This window comes from Nyctereutes procyonoides, unplaced genomic scaffold (assembly GCF_905146905.1).
Source record: "Nyctereutes procyonoides isolate TBG_1078 unplaced genomic scaffold, NYPRO_anot_genome, whole genome shotgun sequence".
Lineage (NCBI taxonomy): Eukaryota > Metazoa > Chordata > Mammalia > Carnivora > Canidae > Nyctereutes > Nyctereutes procyonoides.
Window position 1 is genome coordinate 67,322,479 of NW_026575051.1, and position 14,248 is coordinate 67,336,726.

At 38.6% G+C, this 14,248-nt stretch overlaps 1 protein-coding gene across 3 annotated transcripts in view; it reads right to left on the reverse strand.

Moving 5' to 3' along the window:
* The window catches only part of CDK19 (cyclin dependent kinase 19), a 163,299-nt gene that overhangs the window by 25,371 nt on the left and 123,680 nt on the right, over positions 1-14,248 (reverse strand). The gene's annotated exons all lie outside the window — the stretch shown is intronic.

Here is a 14,248-nt window from a genome sequence, read left to right on the forward strand (position 1 = left end):
CTATGCTTATTTTGACATGCTCTAAAATGGAAAGAAGTTCTTAAAATATGAAAATATCACTTCTGTATTTTCAACAAAACTGTAATAGAATTTAAGTACCCTGTATATAGTTAAAGCATTTGACATACTTGAAGTCAGCGCTAAATTTCTATAAACATCTTTGCTTTGAAAATATCTTATTTTCAAAATTATATCATACAAATAATTATAAAGAAATTAAAACTATCATTTCTGTATACCCCACAAAAGTAACAATATTTTTTTAAAAACCTGCAAATATTATAGACTGTCCAGTTGCTGCCCACGAAGTTTTTGTGGCTGCAAATTTTTATGTAAAATATCTAACCACAACATCACTGTATTCATTTACACGAATCAAATGTAATACTCCTTGCTAAATATTTCTAAACTACTATAGGAAATACAATCAACATACAACAGACTCTATTATTAAAATACATATGCGTTTTCATGCAAAAGTGAGAAATTCCAAATATGATTTCAAGACACAGGAAAGTAAAAACCAAGGCTAATATAGAGCTATATAAAGAAAAAACAGGTTGCAAATGTATCCACTGTTTTGTAAGTCATCCTCACTTGTAGATATTTGGAAACAGAGGAGCAGTAGAACAGGCTTTTGGGCAAGTCAGTCTCCTCTGTAAACTATTTATGGAGAAAACGTATGATTCATTTATTCAATCAATGAATATATTTTTAGTGTCTTCCCGGGACAAAAAACATTAACGATTAAGAGGAAATACAAGCGCATGATGAACCAAATTCCTAACCTCCAGATGCTTGTTACATAAAGTAGAAAGAAAAAACAGGAGCTTTGAATCATATTAGAAGCTAATGCTATATATGAGTTATGGAGAGGAGTGAGGTCTTGAGTTAAGAGGTTAAACCAGATTACTTTTAGATCCCTTCTAATTTGCTGCTCTTTTTAAAGTTTCAATGAAAACAACAGCACTTAAAAAACAAAGCAGTTCAAAGGAGGAAGTGATTAACTAGAGTTTCCATTGTTGAAGGATATACTCCTTGGAGGTGAGGGCAAGGGTGGTGTCCCTTATCCAGGTCTTGAAGAATGAATAGGAACCAGCATGGCAGAGCAGAAAGGCAAGAGAAAGAGAACCAAAGGAGGTGAAAAAGGCTACAAAAGAGAGGCTTAGGAGACAGTAACCTGGACAGAACTCTGGTCAGAAAACAGAAGACCCCTGTTGGGGGCAGTAAAATGAACCTAGACTCTGGATAGTCTTAAATGCCAGGTGAAGTAATATGACCTTTATATGACAGCCCATGAGATGATAGGAGAGGGGGAAGTATCAGGACTAGGCTTTGTCCAAGGTCTTCTCGGCTGAAACAGAGAGGTAGGTATGGAGCTGAGTAACACTGTAAAGTAAAAATTAACAGGACTTTGTGACTAGTTGAAGTCAGACAAAGAGTGATCAAAATTTCAGCAAGATTTTGAGTTTCTGCACCTGGAAGAATGATGGTGCCTTTATTATGGAAAAGTTATGAGAGGTACTGGCTAGGGAGGGGGAACAGTGTGAGATGCCCAAGTTTACACTAGCCAAGGGAGGAGAAATAGGAAGATTTGATTTGAAAGTTACCGTCCCTGGAGTATGATGACTGAAGAAGACATGAGACAAAATTAGTTTATCACAGTGGAAAGAGAAAACAGCAGTAGACAAAACCCAAGCCGTCAAGATTCAAGTTTGACAACAATTTATCAAAGATCTATTATAGATAAAATATCGTGCTGTAGACTTTCTGGAAAGAAAAAATAATAAGATATGAAGCATTGACTTCTAAGAGCTTTAAAATCTAGTAGGGGAAGACAGGCAAACTGCTTTTTAGAATATCAGGCAGGTTATGAAAGGTACCAAAATAATCCAAAAGAAAGTAGAAGTAAAAAAGTTAAGGATAAGGGCAGAAATCTAGGAATGAGATAGTGTTTATGAAGCCTCTGGGACAACTAATATAAGAGAAAATAAACATGGAAAATAACCAAATAAACATGGCAAATTACAAGAATGACCATAAATACAGGTCCAATGGAGGTTAGAAAGATAAAAGACCCCTACAAGAACTCCGTATCAACTAATTTTAGAATGTCTAGAAAATAGACAAAATTGGGAAAATGTAACCTACTAATTGACTCAAAATGAATTAGAAAAACTTAAGAAACCAATAAGTGCTAAATAAATTGAAATTATAGTTAAAAATCTTGTACCAAGAAAACACTAAACCCCAAATGATCACAGTAGCAAGTTCTCCAAATTTTCAGTGAACAGCTTGTTCAATCTTATTCAAGCATTTGCAGAGAACAGAAAAAGAGGGAATGTTCCCAATACATTCTAGAAGGCCAGTATAATTTTGGTAGCAAACTCAAAGCATGAGAAAGAAAAATTTCAGGCCAACCTCATGAATATAGATACAAATACTTATGAGCATACATACAAAACTATATTTTTTAAAGATTTTATTTATTCATGAGAGATACAGAGAGAGAGAGAGAGAGAGAGAGAGAGAGAGAGGCAGAGACACGAGCAGAGGGAGAAGCAGGCTCCATGCAGCAAGCCCGACATGGGACTCGATCCCCGGTTTCCAGGATCAGGCCCTGGGTGAAGGTGGCGCTAAACCGCTGAGCCACCTGGGCTGCCCTACATACAAAAATATTAAACAAAGTATTATTAAGTCAAAGACCATTAACAGGAATCCCAGGATGGCTTAACATGAGAAACCCTATATATATCCATCACCATATTTATATATTAAAGAAGAAAAATGATATAATTATCTTGATAGAGGCTGAAAAAGCAGTTGATAAAAATTTAAGATCCATTCATGATAAAACCTCTCAGCAAGTTGGACTAGAAAAGTCCCTCCCTAACCTGATAATGGGTATGTATCAAAAACTGAGAAGTAACATTGGAAGCATTCCCTCTAAAATCGGGACTAATGCAGGGATACCTATCATTACAGCTTCTAAAATCAACATTGCACTGTAAGTCTAGTGCTATAAAACAATAATTACAGGGATATGGATTGGAAAGGCAGAAACAAAATTGTTATTTGCCAATGACATAATTATTTACATAAAAACTCTAAGTATTTAGAAATAAATTATTAATAGTAAGAGAGTTTAGTAGGATATTTGCCTGACTGAACAATATGAAAAAGTCAACTGCATTTCTATATTATCAGCAAAAAAAAAAAAAAGGAGGAAATAAAATTTTCAAAGGCAGAATTTCTATAGCAATAAAAAAACACTATAAGGTACCTAAGAATAAATATAGCAAAGGATATACAAGATTTTTATACAGAAAATCTTGAAACTTGATCTTAAATGACAATAAGTTCTAAATTAAGAGGCCATGTTTACAGGTAAGAAGACTCTATAAAGACATCAATTCTCCCCATACTTATCTGTAAATTCAATGCAATTTCAATAAAAATTCCATCAAAGTTTCATGCGTGTGTAACTTGAATAGCTGGTTTTAAAATGTATGTAGAAAATAAATGAAATGAAATGAAAGGAAATGAAATAAAATAAAATAAAATGTATGTGGAAGAGCAAAGACCTAAGGTAGCCAAGATACTCATGAAGAGCAAGGGATAGGGGATCATGAGATGAATCTGGCTCAAAATAGGACATCAAGATTTATTTTAAAGCCATATTATAATGAAGACAGTTTGATACTGGTACACAGAGAGACAAACAGATCAATAGGATAGAATACAGAGCCCAAATGGAACCATGACACTGGGAAAAGAACTTCAGATCAGTGGAAAAAAGAGGAACCATTCATTATATGGTGTTGGCACAAAAGGTCAGTCAAATGGGAAAAAAATAAATAAAATCAATGCTTGCCTCATACCATACACACAAAAATCTCAGGCAGATTAAGGATTTATTTTTGTTTTGTTTTTGTTTTTGTTTTTGGTGCCGAAACCCGAGATCGAACCAAGATTAAGGATTTAAACATGAAAAGCAAAACTTTTAAATTATGGTGTTGGGGGGGAACATAGAGAATATCTTTTTGACTTTAGGTAGGAAAGAATTTCTTAAGATACAAAAGATAATCATCAAAGGCTGATAAATCTGGCTATTAAAATAACTTTCAATCATCAAAAATGAAGAAAATAAAAAAACAAAGCACAAACTGGCAGAAGTATTCCCAATACATATAAGTAACAAAGATTTTGTATCCAGAATAAAGAATTCCCACAAATCAATATAAAAACAACTTAATAGAAAAATGGGCAAAATGTCCAAACAGCCATTTAACAAAAGAAGAAACATTTAGCCACTATGAAGATGCTAAACCTCATCAATAATGAGAGAAATGCAATTAAGATCACAATGAGATACCACTTTACCCCTAGGATATTGATTAAAAATTAAGAACTGTTGAGTAGGAAGTGGGTCAAGGGGAACTCCAATACATTGTTGGTAAGAGAGTAATTTGGTACAACTTCTTTGGAAAACAATTTGGCAGCATCCTGCAAACCTGAACAATTGCATACCCTTCAACCCATTAATTCCATTTTTAGACACACTAGAGAATGTTCATAGCAGTACAGGTTGTAATACAAAAAAAATCTGGACACAACCCAAATTTCCAGCTAATAGAAAAATGGAGAAATTAGTCGTGGTAGAATCATACAATGAATTTTAAAACAGCAGTGAAAATTCTGAGGTTACTTAATAAAGGTAAAAAAAAGTTCAAATCTAAGAAGCATTATGTTGAATAAGAAAAGCAAGTTTAGAAAACTATATACAGTAGAATGCCATTTTCATAAACCTTAAAACCAAGCAAATCTAAAGAATATACAGTTAGGCACACATACAAATGTGATAACCTGTTTTTTAAAAAGAGTGAATAATGGATTCAAAATTTAGGATATTTGTTACTTCTTGAGGAGGCAAGAGGATGGGATGGGGGGAACATAAATAGAAGCAAGCTATTGATAATGTTCGTTACTGAGGTAAGTGACAGGCTCTTGACTGTTATGCTTTGTAAGGTACATAATGTTCAAATACTCTTTTGTATATGTCATATATGAAGACAATAAAGACAAAAAAATAAAGCAAGGAATGGGGATATGCACTGCTGGGAGAGTGTTGCTTTCAACAATAATACACACTATTTTTAAATTGCTCAGAGAATGGCTCCTGGAGAAGGTAACTTTTGGGAGAAGATCTGAAGAAATAGAGTAATTAGCAGTTTAGCGCTGCCTTCAGCCCAGGGTGTGATCCTGGAGACCTGGGATCAAGTCCCACATCAGGCTCCCTGCATGGGGCCTGCTTCTCCCTCTGCCTGTATCTCTGCCTCTCATTTTCTCTGTGTGTCTCATGAGTAAATAAAATCTTTAAAAAAAAAGAAAGGAAGGAAGGAAGGAAGGAAGGAAGGAAGGAAGGAAGGAAGGAAGGAAGGAAAAGAAAGAAAGAAAGAAAGAAAGAAAGAAAGAAAGAAAGAAAGAAAGAAAGAAAGAAAAGTAATCAGCCACTGGAATCTAAGGAAAGAAAAGTCTAGACAAAGGGAAGGGGAACTTGAAAGGTTTGAGACGAGCTCGCCTGCTGAACTGGAGACTTGCTAGGGAGACTGGTGGGCATTGGGAAGCACAGAATAAGGCACTGATGATTCCAAAGAGAAGGAAACCCAACAGAGGGCTTGCCTGCTGTTCCTGATGGTTCTGCTTTTGGCACAAGTCATTTGAGAGCCGAAACTGGTAAATTCTTGAGCACCGCCTGGCCTGTGCTGAGAGTAAATGAGGGCTCCTACAAGATTTGCAGAAGGACACGGCCATGATGTAGAGCAGTGAGGAGAAACCCTGGTGAGCTAGCAGGCTAGCTAACCGGAGAAAGAGCAAGAGGTCAATGTGGATGGAATCAATGTAACAGGAGGAGAATTAGCACCAGGGGAGCAGTAGAGAGGTAAGGTACAGATGCTGGCGGTGTGGGGCTGGGGGAGGGGGGGATGTCAATCATACAGAATGATGCAGAAACTTGGAAAGACCAGTCCTTACATGACTAGAATTAGCATCACTTTATTATATATTATCAATCTTGCCATAATTTTTATAGGTCATACAATATGGATTTTGGCATTTTGCCAAATCTCTGATAGCAGGATATTAGAGAGACTATCATTTTTTCACAAAATCATATATTTCTGTAATGTTTGGTTTTGTATTTTGGGGTATTATTTCTCACCGGAGAAATTGTTTTTTTTTTTTTAATAAAAAATAAATAATGCTGAGAGGAATAAAGGATTGTTAGAGAAAAAAGAGCCAACGAGAAAACCTGTGAAGGAGCAACCAAGTTAAGAAAACAGCACAGGGTTCTAGAAGCTAAGGGAACTTAAAGAGGAAGAGGTGGTATTTAGGTGCAATAGAATGAAAAGATAGGAAGAGGCAACTTCTGTCCATTTACAGAAGAAGCCAGACACAGTAAATGAGACCCAAATAAGTCGAAAGAAGGTAAAGGCAGAATTAGAATTCTGTAAAATTATCAAATTATCAAATAAAGCACCTTACATACCCTTTGCTACATTACTTGTAATTCCTAAATTTTTATCTTAAATCCTTTCAAAATAAACCTGTAAGATAAAAATACAATGTACGGGATAGGGGAGCAAAGTCGCTTCCCATAAGAAATGAAAATAGATTATGAGCATTTGAATGGAAGAAAAGCCGGAAGCTGGTCTTAGATCACTATGGGCTAACTCTCACAAGTTCCCGCAGTCATGCTAGGTAGACACACATTATGAGTACCGCAATGGCATGAGATTACAGAGAGAGAGAAGAGTCTAGCTGTACTGAAGTTTTTGGGGTTTTTTTAAAGATTTTATTTATTTATTTGAGAGAGACAGAGATAGCAACAAAGAGCATGAGCCAGGGAGGAGAGGGAGAAGCCTGAGAAACAGGCTCAATTCCAGGACCCTGGGATCATGCCCTGAGCCACCAGGAGCCCCAGGTACTGACGTTTGTAAAGAATACCTTTTATAGGGACACCTGGGTGGCTCAGTGGTTGAGCGTCTGCCTTCGGCTCAGGGCTTGATCCCGGGGTCCTGAGATCGAGTCCTGCATTGGGCTCCTTGCAGGAAGCCTGCTTCTCCCTCTGCCTGTGTCTCTGCCTCTTTCTCTCTGTGTGTCTCATGAACAAATAAATTTTAAAAAAAATAAAAAGCACTTTATATAAGATACTTGAAACCTATGGAAGCTCTAGGTGTGGGGTCCCCCTGTAGAGCCTGAGTTGATGGCAGAGGCAATGAGGGCGATTTAGGGGAGCAGGGGCTATAAGCTCCCTTGTACAACCTAAGAAAGGAACCCAGAGCTTAGGCAGTATCCACAGAAGGGCTCCTATAGTCAAGTTAAGATCTAGAATTGCATGGGAAGTCATTTTTAAACATGCACCCCTTAACTGGGGTTACATGTTCCCGCCTACTACCCAGGCCAAGTAAATGAATGTTAAGGTCACAAGATAGTTGGTATTTCAAAATAACAATTATAACAACAAAATAAATGCTATAACCACCATTACGATGCATTTACCCTTTCAAAGCATTCTCATATCAATCATTTCCTTTTTCTTAACGGAAACACTCAAGGGCCTACAGGTCTGGGGCAAGACTCAGAACTGCACCTGATCCTCAAGGTTCCAAACCGAGTCATATTTACAGATATTATGCTTAATTTTCAAAAGACTTTGGTAGGGACTCATTTAAGTGAAAGTACATGCTTTAAAAAAAAAATTAAGGCAACTGCAGCTCATGTGCACGCACGCACACCCACACATACCTGAAAGAAGGAAGAAAGGATACCAAAATTGTTCTGACCTACTTACATCCCAATTAACACAGACTATGCTTTACTAAAACTCCTCTTACTGGGAACACAAAATGCCAGCTGTGAAAGAAAGTGATACTGCTGGGTTTGCACACTTTCGTTACCATAGAAACAGCAGAAATGGCAGGAGTTGGATGCCTCGCATTTAAGTTATCAGCAATAAAATCGGATAGACAAATCAAGGCTGCAGGGTTCATTTTGGTTAAATTATATTTTAAAGGCAAAAGTCAGGGAAATCATGTGATAAGCAATATGATTACTTAGGGACTATTCTTGAAATATCTGCATTTTAGCAGAATTTAAGTAATTCTTGACATTCACGATGCTTTACATGTACTTCACATTTGCTTTTTCCTTCTGCGGAATCCATTTTTTTTCCACAGGGTTAAATTTGTTTTAGTTAATTGGCACCTCATAAAAGAACAGCCTAAAGATACACAATTATCCTACTGCATTTCCTTTGCACTCCCCACCCCAGGACATTTGGAACAAAAGTATGAAGCCACAAGATGACTCTTAGCAGCACCAATAAAGAAGACAGGAAAAAGACAAAATTGTCTCTAATCCTGAGTAATCGGGATAAAACCAATCAGAATATCAATCAGACTAGTTTCTGAACAATGAATAGTGCTGGCCTAATATTGATGGCTACAACGATTCTTTTATTTAAACACAGAAGTGGCACAACTCTCCTCACATTTGATACAGAAGTACATTCCCAGGAGAAAACCCTCAGTTCATGTTCCTTTTTATACTGTTCTCTATTGTTCACCTTGAACAAAAAGGATTCTGTGTTGTGACAAATTGAGCAAAGCACTCAGAGTGAGATATGTGTGCGTTTTCTTCCTTAGCAAACACAACAGTCATTTGCTAAGAGCATCAGTTTCTCATAACTGTTTATCCCTTAAAATAGCCTCATTGATAGTAGAGGATTTAACAATATAGAGACTCTGTCATTGTGACTGGAACCTCCCAAAGGGCAAGGAAGATACTTCTCTTACCACTTTTTGTATCTGCTGAAATCCGGGGACATAGTATTTAATAAATATTTACTGGATGAATGAATAGAAATTGTCAATGGCTGGTACTTAGAGTCCTTTGGTAGGCAAGTTTTCAATTTTATTTTATTTTATTTCATTTTATTTTATTTTATTTATTTATTTATTTATTTATTTTTATTTACGAGAGAGAGAGAGAGAGAGAGAGAGAGGCAGAGACACAGGCAGAGGGAGAAGCAGGCTCCATGCACCGGGAGCCCGACGTGGGATTCGATCCCAGGTCTCCAGGATCGCGCCCCAGGCCAAAGGCAGGTGCCAAACTGCTGCGCCACCCAGGGATCCCCTATTTTAATTTTATTTTTAAAGATTTTATTTGAGAGAAAAGAGAGAACACAGGTAGGTGGAGCAGCAGGCAGAGGAAGAGGGAGAAGCAGACTCCCCGCTGAGCAGGGAGCCTGATGCGGGACTGATCCCAGAACCCTGAGCCACCCAGGCACCCAGTTTTCAATTTTAAAAGAAGTTGCAGGGTGTCTGGCTGGCCCAGTTGGTAGCACATGTGACTCTTGATTGTGGGATTGTGCGGTCAAGCCCCACGCTGGGTGTGGAGATCACTTAAAATAAAATCTTTAAGAAAAAATATAAACAAAAAATTTTCAAAGTTGCAAGAAACTAGAGTCAGCACTTACCCCAAAATATGCCAAACTCACTTCTGAATACGGGTATCCCCTGCTTTCCAAATGTTCCATCACACTCTACGTTTACAAAAGACCTGCATTAATACCTACTGTTTCCAAAAAGTAAAACTTTTTCACCCAGGTGAAAATCGGGTTCAGCATTTGTTTTGCAGCAGTGGTTATGGAGGCAGCGCATCCTGGGCAGCGAGAGTGGCCTCGCCAAGCTCCCTCCCCGGGACCACACTCAGCATCAACCTGCCATAGCTTTCAACTATGAGCATCCGGGCTTTCTCTGGATTTATTTTGTGCATCTGTTAGCAAGATGTATTGTACACCATCAGAAAAGCCTGAGAGAGGTTATTTTTGGGGTCTGGGAAAGCTTAAAAAACTTTTCCATATAAATTAATGGTTACCATTTCTTCACTTTACTCCATTTCAGCCTACAAAAGATTTCATGGGAACACGCTACTTTCAGACAGTGGGGAAGACCTTTAGAAGTTTTTTTTAAAAAAATTTTTAAGAATCCTGATTTTAGTTTATTCTAGAGTTTCAGCAACCACCCATATACTAATGACACTCAAATCTATAGCCACAGGTCTCTAACCTTCTGGATAGCTAGCTTAGAATTACGTCAATGGTCCACTGGTTGTCTCCACAATCATCTCAACTTGTTCAAACTGAATTTTTACTGCCTCTTTTTCTGGTATTCCCTTTTCAGCCAATCAACAAAAGCAGAGGCCCGAACACCCTGTCCTTTATCCCTCAAATCTAATCCTCAGATCTGATGAGCGTACTTCCTAAATATTTAGCTACTGGTTCCCTTCCTGTCCATCTTGATTACCTCTGCCAGGCCTTCATCAATTCTCAACCAACTGATTACAACAGCCCGATGAAGCTGCTCTCCCAGTGCCCTCAAAACAATATCTCAGTCTGAGTGGTCTCTCTCAAGCAAAAACCTGACCAGCTCAGCTGCAGTTGGCCACAGGAAAATTCCACGCTTCTACACAAGAGAGTGAAGAATCACCACATCCGGTCCCTACTTTTCTACTTCTCTCATTATTTCTGGCTTGGCTCCAGTGATAACCAACAGGCTTGCAGTTTCTCACTCCTCGCCCTTAATCATGCTGTCTCCTCTGCCTCGGATGCGGCCCTCACCTCCTCCCCCTTTCATTTTATAAATTCCTACTCCTCCTTTAGATTTAGAGAGCCCCCATCCCAACCGCTCAGGTGTCCTCCTGTGCTCAGTACCTTATGCATGGCTGATCCCTGACTATACCTCATCATGTGTTTTTAAAACCTTGTTATATTATGATGATCCGTTTGTGTAGCTTCCCCATCATCCATTCATTGAGGGGAGGGATTATATTTTATGTATCTTTGTGGTCCCAGTCCTTAGCATAGCGCCTGGTACATATTAGGAGGTCAAAATATGTTTGTGAAACAAATATTCTGAGTCTGTGAACAGGCACTTCCTCCACAGAAATCCAGTTATAAATGAATAATCCAGTTAAAGTGACAATTAGGTTCCACAGTTCTGTAAGTGTCACCCTTAGCTGGATTGTGGGTAAAATAGGCCGTTGTATTCAGAGAACCTAACCACTGTTTAAAGTGCTGTTTCTAAGCAAAAATGCCTCCTCAGTTCAAAATTATTTATCTACAGCTAGATGCAGGCTATCTGTAACTCAGGAGCAGTCTACAATATTAAATGTTGTGATTCATTTCATCTTACCTTAAAATGGTCTAGAGGTATCTGTAATAGGTTAATCTGAATAACCTATGTTAATCAAGCTTTGGTGTTCAGGAGTAAACAATGCCTGCCAACCCAGCACCGCACAACAGTTAACAATACATTTCTTTGTTTTTGTCTTTTAGGAGTGGTTACAGGCCTGGACAGCAGAGATAAGGTTTTCTTTTCTCTAACAAGAGCCAATAAAAAGCAACCATTATTAAAAAAAAAAAAGCTTAATGCAAGACAAACACAGGTATCTAGAAGGCTATTTACCTAACTCAACTGCAAGGTCGCTAAGAGTATAATCAAGATAAATCCCACACTGATGGCAATGCCAGGACTAATGCTACAAAGACATTCATTCAGATTCTATCTTACTCATTAACGAGTACAATCTGTCCTCAGAGTAGCAATGCTGGTAGAAAGCAGTTTTCTATTTGGGACATTCATATTCAAATCAAATAATTCAGTCTTATCATCCTGAGAAATTAAGAATGCCAAAGGTAGAGTGCCTCTCTCCTTTTCTCTGCCATGGTGTTGTGTGCCGTTGACTGCTCTCGGTCATGTCTTCTCACAAGGCTTTTGGGATCAAGGGATTTCCCGCGGAGAAGCAAAAGCAGAAGCAGAATCGTCCCATTCCCTGGTGCATTCGGATGAAGACTGGCAATAAAATCAGGTGCAGCTCCAAGAAGAGACATGAGAGAGGAGCCAAGCAGGGTCTGTAAGGGATCGCACATGAGATGGCACATGTATTTGTGCTGCATGAAGGTCACGTGCTCATATCCTATCACTCTGTAAACATCACGCCTACCTGAACAATAGACCTGTTTCATGGTAGGGGTGGGAGGGGGTGATCGTTCTCTGTTAACTATGCTTCTGCACCAGTAGGTTGGTTCAGCAATAAATATGGGAGAACTTTGGTTTGGGGGGTGGGGGAAAAAGAACGTCAGAGGTAGAAATTATGAAACTGAGCCCTCTCTTTTGACTCTGAAGACACAAAGGTGACAGACCTACAACCTTACTCCCAAGTTCACTGTTCCCCAGACAGTGGCAGGCCCAGGATTAGAACTCATGTCTCTCAGAAACGTACCACAGGCCAGGGTTATGAGAACAAAAACGCACCTGGAAAAATGCACAATGCTTAATTGACTTATGGCCCTCACCTCTAGAAAGATTCTACTCAGTTGAGTGCTTAGTTGGGAATACCAATCACCCAAAATAATCATCATATGCAATCTCCCAATGAAATAAAATAATCAGTGCATGCATGTAAGATCCCCTCTTGATGAAAACACCACCATGCTCAAGGGATCACCCTACAGTGCTAGTCACCTAGGATGCCTGTGGCAGAGACTACCCTGGTATATAACATTTGTCCAAACTCATCAATATGTAACTAAAATGAATACATCTTATTGTATGTAAACTCTACCTCAATAATACTAATTTATTTATTTGTAAAGATTTTATTTATTCATGAAAGACACACAGAGAGAGGCAGAGACACAGGCAGAGGGAGAAGCAGGCTCTCTGTGGGGAGCCTGATGTGGGACTCGATCCCAGGACCCCGGGATCACGATCTGAGCCAAAGTCAGACACTCAACCACTGAGCCGTCCAGGTGCCTCTCAATAAGACTAATTTAATAAAATAGTATGCCTGAAATGATTCTTCAGTTTTAAACACAGGCCTCAAAGTGCTGGGGCTCCCATCTGTGGCCCTTGATTCTTAAGCAGTTCAGGCCATTCCTGTCACTGTGGCTACTAAAACTTTATGCTAAAGTCAGGGACCATCCAAAGAGCCTTGTCCCTGAGCTGAACCTTAAGAGATCTCATACATTTTAAAGTTGGCCCTCTCAGAAGTGTGGTTCTTAGTGTGTATCACCTGTCTGTGGAACAGATGGTGCAGCTTTATACTCCGACTAAAATCGACAGATGTGTAGGACTCTGCAGAAAGCTCCTAGGATGGGCTTATGGGTATTGATGATGGAAAACCTGTCATGCTGAAAATAAAATATAAAAATAACATCCCAGGGCACCTGGGTGTTTCGGTTCAGTGGGTTAAGCGTTTGACTCTTGATTTCAGCTCGGGTCATGATCTCAGGGTTGTGAGATCGAGCCCTAAGTCCGGCTCTGTACTAGGCATGGAACTTGCTTAAGATTCTCTCTTTCTCTCTCTCTCCACCTCTGCCCCTCTGCCTCCCACTTGCACACTCTCTCTCTCTTAAAAAAAAAAAAATCAGAGCCCATATCTAGAAAACACCTCAATAATACCTCCTTACATTTTAAGGTATGTGTCACGGTACTCAGAGCACCTTAAGAAATAGTATCTTGCATGATCATCGCAAGGCCTACGTCCAGGCAGAACAGGAGCCACTGCACAGGGGTGACATTATGACCATCAACGGCCTTCAGACTGCAGACATGAACTGCTGAGCCACAGACTCTCAAGGATCCAGCTCTAGGAACTAGTAAGGCACCAAAGGTCACCAGCAGGAACCCCAAGGTGATGCTTCAGCATGACAAGATCTGTAATTGTCCAAAGTTACCTAAAATTGCAAGTTAGAAAATAACCAAGCCGTATTTTCCTTTTTCATTGTTAGCTCTGCATTCTAAAAAAAAAAAAATTATGATGAAGTCATATTAAAACAAATACTACTTTCTGCCATAATTGTATAAGCAGAATGCTAACTTAATAAATCAAATAAGAAATAATAAAGAAAAAGTCATTCAACTTAGCATGAAATTATTAGGATGAAAAGTAAATTATTAATTTTGATTTCACTTAAGCAATTTTTTTAATTCGTGTTTTTAAATATGAAGACTTGGCAAAAATGTTACCAAAGTTTAAATATAAACAGGATGAAATACAGTCTACTTTTTTTTTTTTTTAAACACTGAGAAGCATGTTCACATGTTCCTAATAGGGCTCTACTGTATAAAGCAGAGGGGCTAGAGTTTCAGACTAAAGGAATTCTGGGGAAGAAGGGAACTAA